Here is a 4,349-nt window from a genome sequence, read left to right as displayed (position 1 = left end):
GGTTTGGTGTTGGACAGGTGTTTACCAAATGGATCTCAACATTGTATAGTGATCCCAAAGCAGTTGTGGTTACCAATGGATTAGGCTCGGATAGCTTCAGTGTGGGTAGGGGCTGCCGTCAGGGATGTCCCCTCTCGCCATTGTTATTCACGCTAATAATTGAACCACTAGCAGAAGCTATACGAGCTGATCCTAACATAGTGGCCCCAAGGATTGGTACAGGTAAACATAAAATTACCCTTTATGCAGATGATGTTCTTCTATTCCTCAGTAACCCTTTGATGTCCATACCTCGCTTAATCCAAGTTATTAATACATTTAGTGCATTCTCAGGCTATAAAATTAATTTTTCAAAATCGGAAGCTATGCCAATGGGTGGCCTTGCTGTGATACCCCGCTTAGCGGACGGTTCCCTTTTTCCCTTTCGCTGGTCCCTGGAGGGTTTCTTATATTTAGGCATTTTTATTACTCCAGTATTTGGTCAGTTGTATAAGGCTAATTTTGTGTATTTATTGGAAAGGATAAGGCAGGACCTCCAGCGATGGGGAGACCTGCCAATTTCCTGGCTGGGTCGAATAGCATTAATCAAAATGAATATCCTGCCCCGTCTCCTATATCCTATGAGAATGCTTCCGGTGATGCTGCCGAGGACAGCTTTATGTAAATTATACGGCTGGCTGAGTTCCTTTATCTGGAACCATAGGCGACCCCTCATTAAGCTGAAGAAGCTACAGCTTCCACAGGCAAGGGGTGGATTGGACTTCCCAGATTTTAGGAAATATCAATTAAGTTCCCTATTAAGTTATATAGCTGATTGGGCCTTGTCTGATCCACAATCAATCTGGTTGGACATCGAGGCTTCTCAAGTAAAATACCCACTTATTAACCTTTTATTCTCAGACAAGAGGAAAATCATTACAGATCACTGTAAAAACCCTATAATACTGAATACAATCAAGGCTTGGAATATAATGCGGCAAAATGAGGGTAATTCACATAAAACATCCCCCTATGCACCGATAGTGGGAGCATGGGGATTCCAACCGGGATTAACAGATGCCACTTTTAAACTCTGGAGAGCCAGGGGTATCTCATGTCTTGGGGATTTATTTAAAGATGGGGTCCTGATGTCTTTCGGACAGCTGCGTCAGAAATTCGGATTACCCAATGGAGACCTCTTTCGATACTTCCAAATTCGAGATTTTATACAGAAGAAGACTACGTTATTAGATAGTCTTTATAAATCCGATAGAGAATGTAGTGTCCTACGACCAGTGGGGGTATCTTCCGTCAGTAATATTTATCATTTGCTACATGATGAAGTATCGGGAGATATGGATAATCTGCTTAAAACATGGGATCAGGATCTGGGACTAGAAATCTCCACAGAAACGTGGAATGATATCTGGGAAAATGCTAGAAGAATTACTATTTGTAACAGAACCCAGGCTATCCAGCTGAAGATACTTCATAGGGCCCATATAGCACCGGTCCGATTGGCAAAATTTAAGGCAGGAGCATCTCCAATGTGTCCTAAATGCAAAATAGAGGTGGGCACTCTTGTACATTGCTTATGGACCTGTCATAAGATCCGTGGATATTGGACTAAAGTAGCAAGTACCCTGACAGAAATTTTAGGAACGGAAATAAAAGTGGACCCCGTATCTCTCCTCTTGGGCTTTTCGAACTTTCCCTCCCTGGACACGTACGGGAAGAGACTATTTTCTATTCTTTCTTTCTGTGCAAGGAAAAATATTTTGATGAACTGGGTGGCGGAGGGCCCCCCTGGACTTTCAAATTGGCACAGACTAATTATGGAATGTATTCCCCTTGACTTCCTTACAAATATGGTGCACCGAAAGACCGAATTATTTTATAAAATATGGCAGCCCTTTTTGAATTACATAAATACAGATATTTCGGCTATCCTAACAAGGGCTTTTATTTAATTGAGACCACGAACCTGGCTGGTCCGCGGCCCCTCGGGGGAGGAATCCCGCACGAATACGGGTTTTATCATATCTGATGTTAACACATCCCGAGCATGTAAGAGACTTAAATATACACCCTGATTAGTTGTAGGTTAGATTAGTAGATAGTTGAGTTTTGTCTGTTTGTTTTTTTTTGTTGTTTTTTTTTGGGGTTTTTTTTTGTTGTTTTGTTTTGTTTTGTTTTTTTTTGTTGTCAAATTTTGGCTATTGTATATTTGAGCTAATTGTATATCAATGTTTATATCTGAGAGTTTTGTTTATTTTTGTAAACTTGTAAAAATGTTAAATTTCTAATAAAAATATCTATAAAAAAAAAAAGGTTAGAGGGGAAAGAATAAAAGGGAACCTGAGGAGCAACCATTTTACACAGAGGCCAGTACGCATATGGGATAAGCTGCCAGTGGAATGGGTTGAGGCAGCTACATTAACAACATGTAAAACGCATTTGAAAAAATACATGGATAGGAAAGATTTAGAAGGATATGGGCCAAGTGCAGGGAAATGGGGTTAGTGTGGATGGACATTTTGGTCGGCATGGACCAGTTTGGACCAAAAGGCCTGACTCTGTGCTGTAGGACTCTATGAGTCTCGGACTCAACACTGAGTTCAATAACTTTAGAGCCTGATTCCTTCCATGTTTTTTTATCCACCCCACTCCCAACCTTGTTATGACATGGGCTGTTTTACCACAGTCACCCATTCCCACATACTCCAAAGCTCCTTATCACATTACATATTTGAGTCGAAAAGAGTGGTGCTGGAAAAGCACAACAAGTCAGGCAGCATCCGAGGAGCAGGAGAGTCAACCTTTTGGGTTTATGTCCTCTCCTGCTCCTCGGATGCTGCGCCACTCTTTTCGACTTCAACCTCTCTAGCATCTACAGTCCTCACCTTCACATTATATGTTCCCCTCACCTCACTATATGCATTTTGCAAGGACTGTTCCCTCAGGGACACCTTCGTCCATTTCTCAATGACCACTCCCCCATCCCCCGGCACCGTCCCATGTAACCACAGAAGGTGCAACCCCTGACCGAGGGGCTGAATAGCCTACTCATGCTCGTAGCTGCTGTGTTTCTACACAGATCAGAGTGAGAAAATCCAGAGAAAAGCCATACAGCCGAACAAGGAATACCCAGATAGGAATAAGGAAACCCCAGAGAGGGGAAGTCCAGAGCTGCACAGGTGGCACGGTGGCACAGTGGTTAGCACTACTGCCTCACAGCGCCAGAGACCCGAGTTCAATTCCCACCTCAGGTGACTGTGTGGAGTTTGCACATTCTCCCCGTGTCTGCGTGGGTTTCCTCTGGGTGCTCTGGTTTCCTCCCACAGTCAAAAGATGTGCGGGTCAGGTAAATTGGACATATTAAATTTGCCCGTGGTGTTAGGTGAAGGGATAAATGTAGGGGAATGGGTCTGGGTGGGTTGCTCTTTGGAGGGTCGGTGTGGACTTGTTGGGCCGAAGGGCCTGTTTCCACACTGTGAGTAATCTAATCTAAAGCGGCACCAGAGAAAACTCGGAGTGATCAAGTGAATATCTGAACCGGAGCAAGTAGAACCTGGCGTGGAGCCATGCAATTCCGGAATACAGCTGAAAAAATATTGAATTGCGGTGGGAAAAACCTAGAGCAGGGTGAGGAAAATGCAGAGGAGTTCTCAGGAACATCCAGAGCAGGGTGAGGAAAATGCAGACTGCAGCTGTGGAAATGAGAAGCAGGATGTTCAAACGTATTGTGAAGCGGGGAAAACCCATAGCAGAGCCATGGAAAGCTGGAACTGAACAGGAGACTTGGAGTTCAGTTGGAAAACCTACAGCACTGCCAGGAAATCTTGGATAAAAAACAAAATACTGTTGATGCTAGAAATCTAAAACTGGAATCTGAAGTTCAAAAGAAGTGATATCAGACTCGAAACATTAACTTCTAGAGGTTTATAAAATCACGAGGAACATAGATAAGATGAATGGATAAGGTCTTTTCCAAAACTAGAGGGAATAGGTTTAGGGTGAGAGGGGCAAGATTTAAAAGGAACCAGAGGTCCAACAGTTTCACACAGAGGGTGTTGCGTGTATGGAACGAGCTGCTAGAGGAAGTACAATAGAACAATAGACAATAGGTGCAGGAGTAGGCCATTCTGCCCTTCGAGCCTGCACCACCATTCAATATAATCATGGCTGATCATCCTCAATCAGTATCCTGTTCCTGCCTTATCTCCATAACCCTTGATTCCACTATCCTTGAGAGCTCTATCCAACTCTTTCTTAAATGAATCCAGAGACTGGGCCTCCACTGCCCTCTGGGGCAGAGCATTCCACACAGCCACCACTCTCTGGGTGAAGAAGTTTCTCCTCATCTCTGT

The sequence above is a fragment of the Chiloscyllium plagiosum genome, unplaced genomic scaffold (genome assembly GCF_037043375.1).
Source record: "Chiloscyllium plagiosum isolate Xiang-an unplaced genomic scaffold, Cpla_swu_hap1 HiC_scaffold_42, whole genome shotgun sequence".
Lineage (NCBI taxonomy): Eukaryota > Metazoa > Chordata > Chondrichthyes > Orectolobiformes > Hemiscylliidae > Chiloscyllium > Chiloscyllium plagiosum.
This window is presented reverse-complemented; position numbering follows the sequence as displayed.